Source organism: Scyliorhinus torazame, chromosome 6 (assembly GCF_047496885.1).
Source record: "Scyliorhinus torazame isolate Kashiwa2021f chromosome 6, sScyTor2.1, whole genome shotgun sequence".
NCBI classification, from domain to species: Eukaryota; Metazoa; Chordata; class Chondrichthyes; order Carcharhiniformes; family Scyliorhinidae; genus Scyliorhinus; species Scyliorhinus torazame.
Genome location: NC_092712.1, coordinates 230,683,456 through 230,703,279, shown reverse-complemented (window position 1 = coordinate 230,703,279; position 19,824 = coordinate 230,683,456).

The window sequence follows — 19,824 nt, the reverse complement described above, 5'->3', positions numbered from 1 at the left end:
ACGCAGAAATATAGAGAATGTGCAACCTCCACACAGACAGTGACCCGAGTTCGGAATTGAACCCGGGTCCCTGGTGCTGTGAGGTAACAGTGCTAACCACTCTGCCACCGTGCCGACACAGATTTAAAGTGAATGACAAAGGAACCAATGGCAACATAAAGGAAAACATTTTTAGATGGCAAGTGTTTAGGATCTTGAATACACTGTCTGAGAGTGTGGTGGAAGCAGATTCAACCGTGGTTTTCAAAAGGCAATGGGTAAGTGCCAGAAGAGACAAAATTGCCGGGCAATAAAAAAATGGCAAAGAAATGGAATGTGCTGAATTGCTCTTTCAAAGAAACGGCAGGGACACAATAGGTCAAATAGCTTCCAACTGTGCTCTATCCATTCTATGATTCGATGAAATATGGTAGGATACTAACTCTGTCCTCTGACTTTCAAGACAGTCAATTTCTTATTTCAAGACATTGATTGGAGGATTATAGCAAGTAGATACAAGCAACTTTTCCCTGAGGAAACTGAATCAAGGCTGCCTTTGAGCAGCCAGTTTAAGAGTATAACTGGCAGTAATACCTCAGAATAGATCACCCACCAGACATCTGAAGCAAAAATATTATACTATGGGCAGGATTTTCTGGCCAGGCCCGCCGCTAAGATCGTCTGGCCCTGTCGAAAGTTAATGGACTTTTGCCCGATCCACTGCATCCCTTGAGTTGGGAAAAATCCCGGCCTATGTGATGGATACCTATAAAAGAGTAGAAATAATCTACAAATGTTTATGAGTGCCTGGGAGCAGAGGATTTGTTTAGAAATCTGAGTAACTAAGAAACCAATCTGAGTAGAAAACTTTGCAAGTCCTAAGAAAAGTGAAAACAAATAAGAATTGTACCAGTTAGTATCCTGGTTGAGAGTCGAATCTCCCGGAGCGTAGCAAGAAAGGGACAATGCTGTTTAATACATAAAGTGACCAAATGTCACCCACTACAGAAGTCCCTGTTAGCAATAACTCAGAACTATTGAAGGGAGATGACATTCAAAACTGATGAACACTATTCCCTGAGGCCAGCCCCATCCTGGTTGTGTTGCGGCCATTCAGTAACCTGAGTGACCCAGGAGTCAAACCATGATAACCCTCTTCAATTTAAAGAGCTCCCTTTACCCGTTTGACTGTATTTTGACTCCACACAATAAATTTCCCAAAGAGCACAAGGAGGCATCTAGTGTATATCAAATCAATATCATCATGGCTTGCAGCCATATCTAAGGCTACAGTTCACAAAATAAACTAGAGCAGGGGCTGGATTTCTGCCCTCAGCAATCAATCAGCCTCACAGGGTCATAGATTTTAGTGTAAATTAACGCAGCAGAAACAATCAGGCTCCCAGGATGGTGATATAATACAGTCTTTGCTTTTTCTTTTCGATTGCTCGTGTTCAACAGCTCTGAGTTAAATGATGGAATAATGAAAGAAATGAATTGAGGTGGAATAATATTTAAAATTGCTGATTTAGAAAAATAACACATTTAAGATGTAAATTGCAGTTTGATAGAATTTTTAACTGACGGAAATAAATGTACGATTATTTTTCTGAAGTAAAGAATAAAGATGTGAGATGTATCACTCAGGGATATAAATTTTGATTAGCAATGGTGACTAAAATTGAAACATTCTAATTTTGATTTAATTTATTGGTGTAGCCAAAAGTGAACTACAGGATTCAGAGGGTTGGTTAAAATAAACTGACTGCTTGCGAGAGTATTAGTCCATTTAGTATTTGCAGTATAATCAAATAGCACCTTAATTGAATTGCATAGACAAAGAAAATCATTTCTAATTATTTTAAGTAATATTCTGATCAATTCATTGTAATCACATTATCTTTCATGTAATATTTCAAAATCAAATCAAAGACATGGTTGTAAAATTATTTTCCTTTTAAAATGTCCATTGGAAATATAAATTATATCTAATAGAATAAAACTTGGCCTGTTGATATCAGTAATTGGGCCTGATTATAAATCTGTTGGATAAATATTGATCAGAATGTGGAATTTCCATTGCATGGGGTCCTTTTATCTTTGGATCTTCCTGGACCGAGTTTTACAACCAGCAAAATTAGTTAAACTACAGTTGGTTTAATATACTGGAAAATGTTTTAATTTTCAACAAGACATAATGTATATTTTTTTATTTTTAGTTATCAAGATATCATTATGAAATTTCCAGAAAGTACTGGGCTGGGTCTTTGAGATTATTGAAGGCGCCCTCGCTTTCTCAACCTTACCCCTCGCCTGAGGTGTGATGAGCCTCAGGTTAAATCACCACCAGTCAGCTCTCCCCCTCAAAGGGCAAAGCAGCCTATGGCCATTTGGGTCTATGGTCACTTTACCTTTACATAGAACATAGAACATAGGACAATACAGCGCAGTACAGGCCCTTCCGCCCACGATGTTGCACCGAAACAAAAGCCATCTAACCTACACTATGCCATTATCATCCATATGTTTATCCAATAAACTTTTAAATGCCCTCAATGTTGGCGAGTTCACTACTGTAGCAGGTAGGGCATTTCATGGCCTCACTACTCTTTGCGTAAAGAACCTACCTCTGACCTCTGTCCTATATCTATTACCCCTCAGTTTAAAGCTATGTCCCCTCGTGCCAGCCATTTCCATCCGCGGGAGAAGGCTCTCACTGTCCACCCTATCTAACCCCCTGATCATTTTGTATGCCTCTATTAAGTCTCCTCTTAACCCTCTTCTCTCCAATGAAAACAACCTCAAGTCCATCAGCCTTTCATCATAAGATTTTCCCTCCATACCAGGCAACATCCTGGTAAATCTCCTCTGCACCCGCTCCAAAGCCTACACGTCCTTCCTATAATGCGGTGACCAGAACTGTACGCAATACTCCAAATGCGGCCGAACCAGAGTTCTGTACAGCTGCAACATGACCTCCCGACTCCGGAACTCAATCCCTCTACCAATAAAGGCCAACACTCCATAGGCCTTCTTCACAACCCTATCAACCTGGGTGGCAACTTTCAGGGATCTATGTACATGGACACCTAGATCCCTCTGCTCATCCACACTTTCAAGAACTTTACCATTAGCCAAATATTCCGCATTCCTGTTATTCCTTCCAAAGTGAATCACCTCACACTTCTCTACATTAAACTCCATTTGCCACCTCTCAGCCCAGCTCTGCAGCTTATCTATATCCCTCTGTAACCTGCTACATCCTTCCACACTATTGACAACACCACCGACTTTAGTATCGTCTGCAAATTTACTCACCCACCCTTCTGCGCCTTCCTCTAGGTCATTGATAAAAATGACAAACAGCAACGGCCCCAGAACAGATCCTTGTGGTACTCCACTTGTGACTGTACTCCATTCTGAACATTTCCCATCAACCACCACCCTCTGTCTTCTTTCAGCTAGCCAATTTCTGATCCACATCTCTAAATCACCCTCAATCCCCAGCCTCCGTATTTTCTGCAATAGCCTACCGTGGGGAACCTTATCAAACGCTTTGCTGAAATCTATATACACCACATCAACTGCTCTACCCTCATCTACCTGTTCAGTCACCTTCTCAAAGAACTCAATAAGGTTTGTGAGGCATGACCTACCCTTCACAAAGCCATGCTGACTATCCCTGATCATATTATTCCTATCTAGATGATTATAAATCTTGTCTCTTATAATCCCCTCCAAGACTTTACCCACTACAGACGTGAGGCTCACCGGTCTATAGTTGCCGGGGTTGTCTCTGCTCCCCTTTTTGAACAAAGGGACCACATTCGCTGTCCTCCAGTCCTCTGGCACTATTCCTGTAGCCAATGATGACATAAAAATCAAAGCCAAAGGTCCAGCAATCTCTTCCCTGGCCTCCCAGAGAATCCTAGGATAAATCCCATCAGGTCCCGGGGACTTATCTATTTTCAGCCTGTCCAGAATTGCCAACACCTCTTCCCTACGCACCTCAATGCCATCTATTCTATTAGCCTGCGGCTCAGCATTCTCCTCCACAACATTATCTTTTTCCTGAGTGAATACTGACGAAAAATATTCATTTAGTATCTCGCCTATCTCTTCAGACTCCACACACAATTTCCCATCCCTGTCCTTGACTGGTCCTACTCTTTCCCTGGTCATTCGCTTATTCCTGACATACCTATAGAAAGCTTTTGGGTTTTCCTTGATCCTTCCTGCCAAATACTTCTCATGTCCCCTCCTTGCTCGTCTTAGCTCTCTCTTTAGATCCTTCCTCGCTACCTTGTAACTATCCATCGCCCCAACTGAAACTTCACACCTCATCTTCACATAGGCCTCCTTCTTCCTCTTAACAAGAGATTCCACTTCCTTGGTAAACCATGGTTCCCTCGCTCGACGCCTTCCTCCCTGCCTGACCGGTACATACTTATCAAGAACACGCAGTAGCTGATCCTTGAACAAGCCCCACTTATCCAGTGTGCCCAACAATTGCAGCCTACCTCTCCACCTTATCCCCCCCAAGTCACGTCTAATGGCATCATAATTGCCCTTCCCCCAGCTATAACTCTTGCCCTGCGGTGTATACTTATCCCTTTCCATCATTAATGTAAACGTCACCGAATTGTGGTCACTGTCCCCAAAGTGCTCTCCTACCTCCAAATCCTACACCTGGCCTGGTTCATTACCCAAAACCAAATCCAACGTGGCCTCGCCTCTTGTTGGCCTGTCAACATATTGTTTCAGGAAACCCTCCTGCACACACTGTACAAAAAACGACCCATCTATTGTACTCGAACTATATCTTTTCCAGTCAATATTTGGAAAGTTAAAGTCTCCCATAATAACTACCCTGTTACTTTCGCTCTTATCCAGAATCATCTTCGCCATCCTTTCCTCTACATCCCTAGAACTATTAGGAGGCCTATAAAAAACTCCCAACAGGGTGACCTCTCCTTTCCTGTTTCTAACTTCAGCCCATACTACCTCGGAAGAAGAGTCCCCATCTAGCATCCTCTCCGCCACCGTAATACTGCTCTTGACTAGCAGCGCCACACCTCCCCCTCTTTTGCCTCCTTCTCTGAGCTTACTAAAACACCTAAACCCCGGAACCTGCAACATCCATTCCTGTCCCTGCTCTATCCATGTCTCCGAAATGGCCACAACATCGAAGTCCCAGGTACCAACCCATGCTGCCAGTTCCCCTACCTTGTTTCGTATACTCCTGGCAATGAAGTAGACACACTTCAAACCACCTACCTGAACACTGGCCCCCTCCTGCGACGTCAAATCTGTGCTCCTGACCTCTATACTCTCATTCTCCCTTACCCTAAAACTACAATCCAGGTTCCCATGCCCCTGCTGCATTAGTTTAAAACCCCCCAAAGAGCACTAACAAATCTCCCCCCCAGGATATTTGTGCCCCTCAGGTTCAGATGTAGACCATCCTGTCTGTAGAGGTCCCACCTTCCCCAGAAAGAGCCCCAGTTATCCAGAAATCTGAATCCCTCCCGCCTGCACCATCCCTGTAGCCACGTGTTTAAATGCTCTCTCTCCCTATTCCTCATCTCACTATCACGTGGCACGGGCAACAACCCAGAGATAACAATTCTGTTTGTTCTAGTTCTGAGCTTCCATCCTAGCTCCCTGAAAGCCTGCCTGACATCCTTGTCCCCTTTCCTACCTATGTCGTTAGTGCCAATGTGGACCACGACTTGGGGCTGCTCCCCCTCCCCCTAAGGACCCGGAAAACACGATCCGAGACATCACGTACCCTTGCACCTGGGAGGCAACATACCAAACGTGAGTCTCTCACGCTCCCACAAAATCTCCTATCTGTGCCCCTGACTATAGAGTCCCCAATTACTAATGCTCTGCTCCTCTCCCCCCTTCCCTTCTGAGCAACAGGGACAGACTCCGTGCCAGAGGCCCGTACCCCATGGCTTACCCCTGGTAAGTCCCCCCCCCCACAAGTATCCAAAGCGGTATACTTGTTTCTCAGGGGAACGGCAGCAGGGGATCCCTGCACTGACTGCTTTTTCCCAGTCCCTCTTACAGTTACCCACCTATCTCCAATCTTTGGTGTAACTAATTCCCTGAAGCTGCTATCTATGACCCCTTCTGCCTCCCGAATGATCCAAAGTTCTTCCAACTCCAGCTCCAGTTCCCTAACTCGGTCTTGGAGGAGCTGGAGATGGCAGCACTTCCTGCAGGTAAAATCAGCAGGGACACTAACTGCATCCCTCACCTCAAACATCCTGCAGGAGGAACATTGCACTCCCTTCCCTGCCATTCCTCTAACTTTCTACCAAGATCTGGCTAACAACTAAATTAAAATTTTTATAAAAAACAATAATAATATAATAAAATATGGTACTTACCTCAGACCAATGGGTTTTATTATTAGATTAGAGGAGGAGGGCGGGTGGGAGACACTACACGTGTAGTGTCTCGGGTTTCCTCTCCACCAGAATTTATTGGTGAGGGTCTTCCCAGACGTCCGCGGGTCGACTTCCTGTTCCCGCCTAAAACACTAATTTTTTTTTAAAATTCTCAGCTCCTGCTGAAATTGACTAACCAGCCAGCTCCACTCCCGCCGAAATCGACTGGCCTCCCCCTGCAAAGACAAGTGCTTTTAAAGGACACACTTACCTCCCAGCAACCACTTCCGCACTGCTCCCGCTGAAACTGACTCACCAGCTGATTCTCCCGCCGAAATCGACTGGCCTGCCCCTGCAAAGACAAGTGCTTTTAAAGGACACACTTACCTCCCAGCAACCACTTCCGCACTGCTCCCGCTGAAACTGACTCACCAGCTGATTCTCCCGCCGAAATCGACTGGCCTGCCCCTGCAAAGACAAGTGCTTTTAAAGGACACACTTACCTCCCAGCAACCACTTCCGCACTGCTCCCGCTGAAACTGACTCACCAGCTGATTCTCCCGCCGAAATCGACTGGCCTGCCCCTGCAAAGACAAGTGCTTTTAAAGGACACACTTACCTCCCAGCAACCACTTCCGCACTGCTCCCGCTGAAACTGACTCACCAGCTGATTCTCCCGCCGAAATCGACTGGCCTGCCCCTGCAAAGACAAGTGCTTTTAAAGGACACACTTACCTCCCAGCAACCACTTCCGCACTGCTCCCGCTGAAACTGACTCACCAGCTGATTCTCCCGCCGAAATCGACTGGCCTGCCCCTGCAAAGACAAGTGCTTTTAAAGGACACACTTACCTCCCAGCAACCACTTCCGCACTGCTCCCGCTGAAACTGACTCACCAGCTGATTCTCCCGCCGAAATCGACTGGCCTGCCCCTGCAAAGACAAGTGCTTTTAAAGGACACACTTACCTCCCAGCAACCACTTCCGCACTGCTCCCGCTGAAACTGACTCACCAGCTGATTCTCCCGCCGAAATCGACTGGCCTGCCTCTGCAAAGACAAGTGCTTTTAAAGGACACACTTACCTCCCAGCAACCACTTCCGCACTGCTCCCGCTGAAACTGACTCACCAGCTGATTCTCCCGCCGAAATCGACTGGCCTGCCCCTGCAAAGACAAGTGCTTTTAAAGGACACACTTACCTCCCAGCAACCACTTCCGCACTGCTCTCGCTGAAACTGACTCACCAGCTGATTCTCCCGCTGAAATCGACTCAAAATCGATTCTTTACTATTTTATTGAAGGCAGAATTAAGAAACTTTTTGTTAGGAAGGGGAGTCAAGGATTATGGGGAGTGTGGGGGGGGAACACACAAGGCAAGTGGAGCTGAGAACACAAACCTGGGGCGAAATTCTCCGGAAACGGCGCGATGTCCGCCGACTGGCGCCCAAAACGGCGTAAATCAGACGGGCATTGCGCCGCCCCAAAGGTGCGGAATGCTCCGCATCTTTGGGGGTAGAGCCCCAACATTGAGGGGTTAGGTCGGCGGCGGACGAATTTCCGCCCCGCCAGCTGGCGGAAAAGGCTTTTGGTGCCCCGCCAGCTGGCGCGGAAATGACATCTCCGGGCGGCACATGCGCAGGAGCGTCAGCGGCCGCTGACGGCATTCCCGCGCATGCGCAGTGGAGGGAGTCTCTTCCGCCTCCGCCATGCTGGAGACCGTGGCGGAGGCGGAAGGGAAAGATTGCCCCCACGGCACAGGCCCGCCTGCAGATCGGTGGGCCCCGATCGTGGGCCAGGCCACCGTGGGGGCACCCCATGGAGCCAGATCGCCCCGTGCCCCCCCCAGGGCCCCGGAGCCTGCCCGCGCCGCCTTGTCCCGCCGGTAAGGTAGGTGGTTTAATTTACGCCGGCGGGACAGGCATTTTAGCGGCACGGGCCGGAGAATCGAGCGGTGGGGCCCGCCAACCGGCGCGGCGCGATACCCACCCCCGCCGAATCTCCAGTGCCGGAGACTTTGGCAACCGGCGGTGGCGGGATTCACGCCAGCCCCCGGCGATTCTCCGACCCAGCGGGGGGTTGGAGAATCTCGCCCCAGATTAGCGACGATCTTATTGAATAGTCCTTTCCTTGGATTACCACCTTGCCATGATGGAGAGGCTTGAACGTTCCATTGATCCCGAGAGCAATGCCATTGGGAGTCTTAAACTCCTGGCAGGATCAGTCATGATGGTAAGGCCAGACAGGAGGAACCAGACAAGTCTTCAATGGTGGATGAGGCGGAAGATATTCATAATGTATCAGCAGCTGTGATAACGGATGAAAGCTGCAGCAGCCACTGGAACTGGGCCTACCCTTTGTCAAGGACTGTGTGTCTGCTGATGTGCAATGGTGTACCCACGTTAAAAGATGTCCCACATCAGGTGTCAACCTTGAGGAAACCAGCACACCCTCAAGCAAGAGGGACAAAACCGTGAGATCTGGAAGTCCCTAGCTTCGGACTGGCACGCAGGCAAGGGAGTTTGATTCAGTCGTCTCACTCTTGGAATAGGAACAGGAGAGCATTTCAGCAGCTTTCTTAATGACTGAGCATCCCCATTCAGGAACCACTCTGCTCACCCCACATGGGGAAATATCTAGAAACGGTCTCTTCCGTCCCCAACCTGCCATGAACCAGCAGGCACCAGTCGTGAGTGCCTACACCCCAACCCATGATGCCAATGAAGAGAAAAACTATGGCTTCTACTCCAACCTGGACATCAAAATTCCTTAGCAAGTTAAGAGCATCTTCCTTGGTGACTTTAATGCCAGGGTTGAAAAGGACTCCCAAATCTGGAAAGGAACCATCAGAAAGGAAGGAGTTGGGAATTGCAACACAATGGAGTTCCCCTGCTCGCTAAATGTGTGGAACACCATCTTGTCATCAGTAACACACTGTTCCACCAAAAATACTTCCTGGAGACATCCACTATCATAGCACTGCTGCATGGTCAACTAAGTCATCGTCTGATCCCGAGACCAAAAGGGTGCCCTCATCACCAAAGCGGTGACCAATGCAGATGACTGCTGGACAGACCACAGGCTGATCTGCTCCTCTATGTCCATCAAACTTCAGCAGAAGCAGCGGAAATAAAGAAACAGCTTAGGAAAAGGATCAACGTTCAGCAGTTTCAAGAGCAAAGCATGCGAGTAAACTTCCAACAATGTCTTCTTCAAAATCTACAAATTGTTCATTCTAATGGAATGGAGGAAACCTGGAAAGAGCTGAAGTCAGCCATCCTCTCAGGCTGTGAAGAAACCACAGCTACAAGGCCAGGTAACACCAAAACTGGTTTGATGAGAACAACTACAGCATCCAAGACGTCATCGACAAGAAGAGGAAATCTCTCTGCACCTGCCAAAACAACATAACCAGCAAGGCACAGAAGAGAGCTCATCAATTAGCCAAGGCGGAGGTACAAAGAAGAATGAGAGAAATCAAGAACCAGTGGTGGTCTGGGAAAGCTAAGGAACTGCAACTTCTCACTGACAAGCATAACACCTGGGGCTTCTTTAGTGTCACCAAGGCAATATACGGACCCAGTACCCTAGGCCTCAAACTGGTGCGGAGTAAGGATGAATCCTCTTAAGAGACACGGAAAACTTCGGCCTTCAAAGAACTCCTAAGCCGTGATATCCACCAGGCACCTGTCTCTGAAGTAATAAAACTGTCAATCATAGGCGAATGTAATGTATTGCTGTCTGAAATTGAATTAAAGATTTGCAATTCAAAGGCTGTCAAGGCATTTGAGGCCCTTTGAAGTGAATTTGGCGTTTGAGGAAGCCTCTAACACTTGTAACAGCTGCTGCTTTGAACACTTTTGTCTGAGGCAGCAGTTGTTAGGGAAGGGTAAGTGAAAATTCAGTGATTTTTCACTCTACTGCCTGGACTGCTCTTCAGCTTTCAGGCAGGGGTTCTGGCAGGGGTCTCTGTTGGGGACCTCTATTGGGGGCCTCTGTTGGAGGTTCTGATGAGGGGTCTCTGGGTTTTTTTTCCTGATGGGAATTTGTTAGTGATCTCTGATGGGGGCCTGATGGGAGAGTTTGGGTGGGTCGGTCGGGGTGGTGTCATGTCACCCTCATGCCTGCATGCTGTGGTGGGGTATCCTGTTATTCCTGTGGTGGATAAGAGGGAGGATGTCCCCGCTTGGCAGTAGGGGCGAGGGGCAGAGCTGACTGGTGGTGATTTGCAATTTGGAGGGACTACTGCCGGACGCTCAAAATGGCAGCCCAATACCAGGGTTCTGACAGAATCTAGCAAACTCTCCCCCATGCAAAAATTAGCATGGTAAAGGAGGGAGACTCATATACCGGGCCTCGCTTTTAGCGTCACTGGAGACCAATAGCAATTATCCGCTTAGAGAAATGGGAGCACGTCTCCAGAGTGGAGAATCTCGGCAAGTATCTCACAATATTGGAAAGTCCACAAGAATAGCCAAGTCCATGGGCTTCAGGGTAGCACAGTGGATAGCACAGTCACTTCACAGCTCCAGGGTCTCAGGTTCGATTCCCGGCTTGGGTCACTGTCTGTGTGGAGTCTGCACATTCTCTCCCCTGTCTGTGTGGGTTTCCTCCGGGTGCTCTGGTTTTGTCCCACAGTCCAAAGATGTACAGGTTAGGTGGATTGGCCACAATAAATTGCCCTTAGTGTCCAAAAAGGTTCGGTGGTGTTATGGGGATGGGGTGGAGGTGTGTGCTCAAGTAGGGTGCTCTTTCCAAGGACCGGTGCAGACTCGATGGGCCAAATGGCCTCCTTCTGCACTGTAAATTCTATGATTCTATGATTCTTCAAAGACCAAATCAGGACAATTAGTAGCAACAAAATGTATAGAGTAATACCAAACCGTATATTTCTTTCAGCGAAACAGACTGAAGGAAATTATGACATAAACTATAATTATATAATGTTGCATTAGACATACATTTTAAGATGGATGTGAACTGTCGCAAGTTGTTATAAATGATTGGAAAACCATTTGCCTGCTCTTTATGTAATACATTTCTTCAAATGCTGAAAGCTACAAACCCACGCATTATAAAAGATTGGCCACATTTTTCACTGTGTGTATTTCTCTCCAACAATAGTTACTCATACAGTTCTATCATATTTCAGAAGTCTTAAGTCATCATGGCATTTAGGGTAATTTGTAACTCTAATGTTATTTCTCAGGCATTCAGTTCTATTGAACGTGAAGACATATATTTTGAATCATGTCTATTATATTTTATAATTTGCTAATAATAGGGTAGGTATCTTTAGAATTCTGATGAAGCCACATTTTTCTACTTTTCAGGTAAATATTTTAAACCATGGGACGGGATTTTCCATTGTGAGGTACAAATGTGAGGTTAACCATTTTGGTAAGAATAACGGCAAAAGGGATTATTATTTAAATGATAAAAAATTAAAACATGCTGCTGTGCAGAGAGATCTGGGTGTGCTAGTGCATGAGTCGCGGAAAGTTGGTTTTCAGGTGCAACAGGTGATTAAGAAGGCAAATGGAATTTTGTCCTTCATTGCTAGAGGGATGGAGTTTAAGACTAGGGAGGTTATGCTGCAATTGTATAAGGTGTTAGTGAGGCCACACCTGGAGTATTGTGTTCAGTTTTGGTCTCCTTACTTGAGAAAGGACGTACTGGCACTGGAGGGTGTGCAGAGGAGATTCACTAGGTTAATCCCAGAGCTGAAGGGGTTGGATTACGAGGAGAGGTTGAGTAGACTGGGACTGTACTCATTGGAATTTAGAAGGATGAGGGTGGATCTTATAGAAACATATAAGATTATGAAGGGAATAGATAGGATAGATGCGGGCAGGTTGTTTCCACTGGCGGGTGAAAGCAGAACTAGGGGGCATAGCCTCAAAATAAGGGGAAGTAGATTTAGGACTGAGTTTAGGAGGAACTTCTTCACCCAAAGGGTTGTGAATCTATGGAATTCCTTGCCCAGTGAAGCAGTAGAGGCTCCTTCATTAAATGTTTTTAAGATAAAGATAGATAGTTTTTTGAAGAATAAAGGGATTAAGGGTTATGGTGTTTGGGCCAGAAAGTGGAGCTGAGTCCACAAAAGATCAGCCATGATCTCATTGAATGGCGGAGCAGGCTCGAGGGGCCAGATGGCCTACTCCTGCTCCTAGTTCTTATGTTCTTATGTTCTTATTGCCTGACGCTGATATCGTAATTGTTGATCGGATGGAGAATCCCTTCTGACGGCCAAATCAGTGACGGCGTTGGTTGACCGCGGTTTCCGAGTCTACGCCCTCTCTAAAATGGCATCATCGCATCACGCGCCGCATGCCGTTGGAACAGCGTTGGTGCATCATCGGAAGGCCCTCCCCTGATGCTCCGCACCTGCTGGTCCGAGTTCCTGACCACGCGGTTGACGTGTGGTCTGAGCGGTGGGGAACCAGATGGACTGTGAACAGCGCCGCCACAGTCGGCTGGGAGCCACGCCGCTGGCCGGGGGGGGAGGGGGGGGGGCTTCCGCGCAGACTGGGGGGACTGGTGGGTGATGTCCAGGGGATGGCCTGCAGGGCTGTATTTGGCAGGTCGGGTCTGCGCACGGCCGACGCCATGTTGTACGGTGCGAATGCTGCAGGTCATCACATGCGCATGCGTGGCCACGGACCCGGCCATTCTCCAGCTGTTTTTGGCGCGGGCGCTGGGGGTTTTACCCGGCTCCGCTGCTAGCCCTCACCGGTCCTGGAATCGGTGAAGGTTTGGCACCGATTTTGGCACCATAAAACTCCCGGGAAGTCTCCATTTCAGCCGGCATTTAGCCGCTGAAACGGAGAATCCAGCCCCAGATTTTTCATTCTTAGGATTATCATTTCTGATGCATAATGGAGCTCAATTTGTCCTGCACTGTTTTAAAAGCTAATATGCTTCATACTAGATTGTGAATATGTATTAAAAAATTATCATCTGCTGTCTAGACAGTAGCAACTTTGAAGATCCAAATTAATAATTTGCCAGAATTATCCAGCATAATGCAGTTGCATTTAGTATTGGCTGACAAATTAAATTTGTTTTAAAGTGCTATTGACAGGTGGGAAGCAGTAATGCTTAATGGACATGAGTGGATTCAGGGTTAATAGGCTGTTATCTTGAAGCATAATGCTACACTCCCATTGCTCAGCTTATGAACAAGCATTTATAGTAAAAAAGATCTATAGCAAGAAAGAATTATGTTAAAGAGTACTAGAAATCAAATCAGTAATGGAACATTAACCATGTGATATGCATAATCATTTTACACTGAAGAATGTTAGAAATGGAAATAAAATAGGTGAAACTATTCCTAATTAATTCAAAAGGATTTTTTTAAATCAACACTGGCCAAAATGTAAAATAATTGTTAAGCACCTGGGAACACATTCTTGCTGGTTATGCATCACATGATGTGTAGTGACGACAGCAGAGTGTTTACACAGGCTTTGGGAAGAACACCATCTTGATTGTATGAGCAACACTTTTAATAAACCTGTCATCGTGTTTTATAAGAATCCAGATTATGGGTACCTCCATGCCTTTTCTCTTTATGGCAACAAAGAAATATAACAGGAGAGAAAACTGGCGATGAGGATTGAGGCAGAAAAATCGCTGGAAAGAAGATTTTCATCGACTAATTACAGAACGGCATCAGGAGTAACGGAAGATACTCTGGACCAGACTCGCACACACACAGAGGTCGGGTGAAGCACTGCCACCGATATTTAACAAAGTTTTTGACAGCAACGGTGAGTAAGAAGACAAACAGTCGGGAAAGACTTGCTTGCATTGAAGTAAGTGGTGTTGAGGTTGCAGGGACCGTACATGAGGCAAAGCTGCACAGGCTGCGGGGAATGGGGATTTCAAAGTCTGCCAACTCTACACGCGCCACTACCTTGTGGAAAAGTCAAAATACTCAGGCAAAAAGGGGAAAGATTTCATTCTTGCTTTTTCAAGGGATTGTTGGTGCCATACTTTCCAACATTTTGGAAAGGAAGAAGTGTAGACCCCAGGAGCCGGGATCCAAAAATGGCAGGAGAAACAGGATGCCTGGTTCCATTTTATGAGGATTATGAAAAACGGAATTTATATGAAGAAAGAGTCCAATTGTTTTTAGCAGCTAATCAGATATCGGAGAACCTGAAGGTCACAATATTTCTTAGCTCAGTTGGCCATTAAAGGTTTATGCTGCTACAGAGTGTTGTTCACCTGGCACAACCAGGAGACAAGTGGCGGGATTCACCGTTTGCTCATGCCGAAATCATGAAATGTGACTGGGCGGAGAATAGGTTCTGACGCTAAAATCGCGACGAGCACTGACTTGACGCCAAATCGCGATTCTCTGTCACCTCAACAACAGCGTCAATGCGTATTGGAATGCACATGCAGGAAACACAGTTTGAATATCATTAGTGGCTCGATCTGGAATTCTCCGGGGCCTCTATGATTCTCCGCTTCCGATGGCCCAAGTTCCCGACAGCACAGTTCATTTGTGCTTTTACAAATCGTGAAAACGGCATGATGGCTGATGAAGGAGAGAGATGGGAGGTAGGACACACAGAGGAGTGACAGTGGGCTGCCGGGCTGGACACTGGTCGGTCTGGCTGGGTGGGGAGCCCTGCCAGGGCCGGAGGAGGAGGGTGGTGATGGAGGAGGAACAGATTGAGCGGCTGGGGTGACCTCCCAAAGGGACTGGGGCGGTGCGCAGGCACAGACTGCCATTACCACCCACCTGGTTCTTGAGAGTGACACCGGCCATCTCGTTGCCCCAACCCCCGCACCCCACACTCCACCATACATCCTCCCCCACCCATCCGCCACGAACTGCCGGCCCACTCAGGGCAACTCCCGCTATAGCCCCTACAGGGGCCGCGGTGCATACCCCTGGCGAGGGCGGTGCCAGCCGAAGGTACCTCTGACATCAGGGGCAAGTGCCAGGGCCAGAGGCCCCCATGGATCTGGCCACCAATGGGGCCAGGGGTGGGGGAATGGAGGGAGAACACGCTGGGGGCAGAGCCCGCAGAGCCAACCAGGGCCACCATGTAGCCCGGTGGAGCTGGTTGGGCACGGGGATACAAATCATGCTAACATGTCGGCCTTTCACTCCCTGCCGGCAATGGATATTGGGATTCAGCCAGCAATGGTGCCCTTCCTGGGGGATGCATTGCAGCTGTATGAGCGGGCGCAGCTCAAGAAGGAGGAGGAAGCTGCAGCAGCGGAGTGTGTCGCAGAGGGACAGGTGGCAGCCGTCCAGAATGGAGAGTGGGCCGCCCAACAGGCCAAGGAGGTGCCAAGGAGGCGCCACATGAGGCCTTGTGAGTACCGACACCTCCTATCATTCAAGGACCTGCCAGACCGGACATGCCATCGAAGACTCCGGCTGAGCAGGGAGACAGTGCGACATATCTGCCAGATGATCGCACACGTGGTACCGCAGGGAATGGGGGAGGACACCCGCTCCCGGTGGCCGTCAAGTTGTCAGTTGCCTTGAACCTTTACGCGACGGGTTCCTTCCAGGCAACGAGTGGGGACCTGTCTGGAATCTCACAGATCTCGGTGCACAGGTGCATTTGCGCCGTCACGGAGGCCCGATATGCCCAGGCGAATCAATACATCCATTTCAATGTGGACCGAGCCCACCAGGCAGCCCAGTCAGCAGGGTTTGCCACCATCGCCGGGATGCCCCAGGTCCAGGGGCTGATTGATGGTGTGCATGTGCCCCTACGAGCAGCTGCAAATGAGAGGCCCCTCTGCAGAAACCAAAAGTCGTTCCACTCAATGAACATGCAGCTGATATGTGACTATTAGCTGCGCATCATGCACGTCTGCGCCCGATACCTGTGCAGTGTGCATGACACCTTCATCCTGGCACACTCGATGATTCCTGACATGTTCAAAATCCCCCCCCCCCACCCCATCCCCCCCAGCTTGGGGGGGGGGGGGGTAGGCTCTTGGGTGACATTGGTTATTCACTGCGGTTGTTGGTGATAACGCCTATCCAGAGGCCACACACCGACACAGACCCGCTATAACGACCCCATGCAGTGACCATGAGCATGATTAAGCGATGCTTCGGCCTCCTGAAGATGCCGTTCAGGTGCCTGGACCGTTCTGGAGGGGCCCTCCAGTATGAAGCTGAGAGGGTCTCCTGCATCATGGCGGACTGCTGCATCCTCCCCAACATCGCACACCATAGAGGCAATATGCTGGAGGAGTTGGAGGAACGCTATGGCCTCATCTGATGAGGAGGATGTGGAGGAGGGTCAGGATGGGCAGGACATGGGGTCCAGGAAGGCATGGGAGGCCACTTCACGTGTACACCAGGGCCAACGCGCATGGGACGCTCTAATCACCTCAATGTTCAGTAACTGGCGGGATGTAACTGGGGATGGTGGTGGAGCTGGTGTGGGGGACTGGTCATGGGCACGGACATGGTATCCCACCCCACACCCACTCTCACTCCCCCCCCCCCCCCCCCCCCCCCTGGCCATCCCGCGCCTGCAACTCCCTCCATGATACATACCTGCCGCACTACGTGGTGCGGTCCGTAGGTTGGCAGTAACAGGATCTGGTCCATGGGATGGAGGATGTTGACAGTCTGCTATGTGATGAGCTCTGGTGCTCCACATTGTTTGACAATGTCTGACTCCTGCCCATGGTAGCACTTTCCACCATCCACCTGGGTGACACCTGGCCATTCCATCACACGGTTCCATCGAATCAATGGGGTGACGGTGGAGGGGATGGTCACGTGGGCGGGGGGGGGGGCAGATTTGGAGCCCAGGCCACCTACAGGGTCCGCCCTTACCCTCCACCCCGGCCAGCCTCGGCCAGCCCACCCCTCACACCCATGTGACAGAGCCCCGAGGCAGGTTGTAACGGTGTGACTAGGTGTTTAATGTGACACCGTATATACAGATTTGTCCCCTAGTCGCCATGCCAACTCAACTGGTGTCTTACTTTCTGGCCTTACAGGCCCTAATGCTACGCCTATTGGTTCCCCAGACGGTACAGCAGGAGTGGAGGCAGCCTGCTGTGATTCCACCTTCCCTGCGGAAGTCACCAGCACGGGCCCCACCACCTCCTCCCCGCCTCAGGGAGCCCAATGGCTCCTGGGCTACTCCATGGGCTGGGGGTGCGAGTGGCGCTAGCCCCTGAGGCTCCCCCGGCACCTCCCGCTGCCATTCCTGGAGGCCAGTTCTAGTCTGGACCAAGGTCCGCACGCACGCAGCCATGGAGCACTGAGTGGACCATCTCCATCTGGGACTGCGCCGCATCACCCATTCACTGTGCCACCAACTCCTGGATTTGTGACACATCAGCCAGTGACTGCGTCATCTCCCTCTGGGACTGGGCCACCTTCCTCTGTGTCTGCGCCATGTCAGCTAGCATCTGGGCAATGCCGTCGACGTTCCCAGCCATAGCCTGCTGTAACTGGGCCACTCTCAGGAGTGCCTCTGCGATGTCCAGGTGGTGCTGGCACATGGTTGCATGTGAGACAGCAACTCTGCCCTGGGCCTCGGCCAGCGCCTGCACAGAATACTCCGGGCCTTGGATATGCTGATCCATAGCCACAACCATCGCCCCCAATGCCTCCACCATGGACGCCACCCATGCGGTGTTGGCATAGACTGTGGTGAAAAAGGCATTGGGAATGAAGATCGGGAGGGATCTGAACAGGAACATGAATCTGGTTCCTGGACCATCTTGATCTTCTGCACTCTCTCCGCCAGGGAGAGCGGGAGTGAGTCCCACCTTTACATGTCCCTTTTAACCTCCTCCACAAGATGCGTCAGGTTCCATTTGTGGATCTGAGTCCAACACAGGGCTAAATCGCTGGCTTTGAAAGCAGTCCAAGGCAGGCCAGCAGCACGGTTCGATTCCCGTAACAGCCTCCCCGAACAGGCGCTGGAATGTGGCGACTAGGGGCTTTTCACAGTAACTTCATTTGAAGCCTACTTGTGACAATAAGCGATTTTCATTTCATTTCAGTATGGGCTGTTTGGATCCTCAGGTATCAGAATTTGGTCTGGGCCAGCTTGAACGGCAATCTGTCCAACAATACTCCCCACCTCTTTGGGTTTAACAGGGCAGATTTTGCTCTTACTCTAGTTAAGTTTGTAACCTGAGAAGGTCCCGAAATTCTTCAGGAGTTTCATTATTCCTTCAATGCTGGCCAGGGGGCTTGAGGTGTAGAGGAGCAGGTCATCCACATGGAGTGAGACTCTGTGCTCTCTGTTTCCCCTTCTGAAGCCTCTCCACTCTTTCACCGCTCTGAAGGCGATTGCCAGTGGCTCGATCTCACATTATGGTTTTATTGTGTAATGTTACTGCTGCAAAACATTTTTAGTTTATCATCAACCCTGTAGAAAGCTTCCCATTCACTGACCCCAAGGAAAACCAGTCAGTTTAAACCACACAGCATTTTTAGTTCTGGGGGCACTGTGTCAAACTTTGTCCAGAAACCCTGTTAAAGCAGGCCAGATTCCTGATCAATGGTTTAGAGAGTTGGTACAACCACTTCCAGTGTGAAAATAACTTTTCTAGTCCTCTGTGGGCTTTTCTAACATCAAACCTTTCTGAAAACATCACCTCATGGATCCTGCTGTTATTAGTGATGGACGAGGTACACCATGTAAAAGTGCAAACATGTCCCCCAGGATCTTTTTAATGATGACTTTCCTTAGAATGTCAGCAACTTTTTTTTCCGCTGAATTCATTTAACATCATGTGCCAGACCTTTAAAGGTACAGAACCCTATTTGTTAGCCGACACAGAATGCACATTAGACCAGACGCAGGCATTTTTTTACAAAATGCCCTGTCATCATTTGTAAAATTCTATTTCGATGTCAGCAAGTTTCAAAGATACAAAACTAAAACGTTAAAATTTCCGACAGGGGGAGAAATTGACTAATCCCAGAAAACAGGAATGGGATCATTGTGTATGTTTAAACCGCAATCCATTCATTACAATGGAGGCAGCAATGAAATGTGATGCTGTGCATTGGCTCCATGCAGCAGTCGAAGACCCAATATCAATAGTAGCTAGCTCTATTTAGCTGTTTAAGGGAGACAATGTTGTAGCAATTATGTCACTGGATTAGTAATCCACCAACCCAGGTAAATACTTTGGGAACATGAGTAGCTGGTGGGATTTGAATTCAATTAATCAAAACAGATCTGGAATTGAAAGCTAGTCTCAGTGATGGTGGCCATAACACCTCTCATTAATTGCGTAAAAAAACATCTGGTTCATTGATGTCCTTTAGGAAAGGAAACCTGCCACCCTCACCTCGTCTGGCCTACTTGTGACTCCAGACCCAGAGCAACGTAATTGGTTCTTAACTACCTTCTGAAATTGTCCAGCAAGACATTCAGTTCAAGGGAAATTAAAGATGGGCAACAAATGCTGGCCTTGCTAG